Source organism: Chrysochloris asiatica, unplaced genomic scaffold (assembly GCF_000296735.1).
Source record: "Chrysochloris asiatica unplaced genomic scaffold, ChrAsi1.0 scaffold00194, whole genome shotgun sequence".
In the NCBI taxonomy this organism is placed as follows: Eukaryota; Metazoa; Chordata; class Mammalia; order Afrosoricida; family Chrysochloridae; genus Chrysochloris; species Chrysochloris asiatica.
The window spans coordinates 1,054,829-1,056,101 of NW_006408712.1; positions in this window are offsets into that span (position 1 = coordinate 1,054,829).

Sequence of the window (1,273 nt, forward strand, 5' to 3'; positions counted from 1 at the left end):
GAGCAGCTGGGAACTCTAGACCCAGAAAGGTAGAGCGGGCTGTGTGCTGACAACCAAGGGGAAGGCTTGCAGGGTATGTCCTTTGGTTGTTTGGTGATGCATGGAGGGGATTGTAACCATTGCAATGAAATGATATACAACAGGATGACTATAAAGCTAATATTCTCCCATGTAAGCTACCACATAATTCACAATAAAACATTTAAATATACATATATTATGTGTGAACACTTGAAATGGTTGAACATCAATCAGTCAAGCCTTTTTGGTACAATAACTCTGTGTATTACTTCCATCTTGTTTTGATGCTTATTGCATTATGCAATATTTTGCCTATATACTCCTTCATTATTGCAGATTGAGGCTTAAAATGTTTCTCAGTGCTTTCAGATTGAGAAATGCTGAGCATGCTCTTTCCATTCTGTTTCTAATCTCAGGTATTTGCACATTTCATTATAATATTTGACTTTGTCTTCTTGAGCTGCCCTTTGAAATTTTCTGTTCAGCTCTTTTCATCATTTCATTTGCTTTAGCGTCTCGACATTCAAGAACAAGTTTCAAAGTCTCTTTTGACATTCACTTTGGTCTTTTCTTTCTTTCCTAGCTTTTAAATTTTCCTGTCTTTTTAGTATCTGCTCCAAAGAGGAATTGCTTAGTTTGTAGGGCTTGTACAGTTTTTAATGTAACAAAGAGATGCTTTTAACACCCTGTATCTCTTTGTCATGGAGTCCTGGTGTGGCACTGTAGGAAACGTACTGAACTTCTAACCAAAAGGTCTGTGATTCAAACCCACCGGCTGCTCCTCAGAAACCTTATACAGGGTCACTCACTATGCATCGAAACTGACTCGACAGCACTTAACACATCTCCTTGCACATGCTGGAGCTCCTGAGAGGCAAGGTAAGTGAGAGGGTGGGCGTGACTCTGAGCAGCCTGGTGGGGCTCTCGCACTCATGCTGTGCCACCTCTCCTGACCTCTCTAATCCCTCATGGTCTATAAAAGGAAGATTCTGGCAATTACTTATCTCAGAAAAGAAAATAATAATTCCCTTTTTGTGTTTCTGTTCAAAGCCACTTCCTCTTCTCCATGGGGTATGTCAGGATGAGTACAAGAGGGACCTGAGACAAGATAGAAGTCCTTTGTTTAAAAATAGCCAAGAGTTACTGCTTGGTAATTTTCCATATTTTTGCTTATTGGAGAATCTGATTGCAATTCCTCTTAAATTCAGGATGGACAATGGACAGGCTTAGGCCATCCTAGAATCTGTCATGT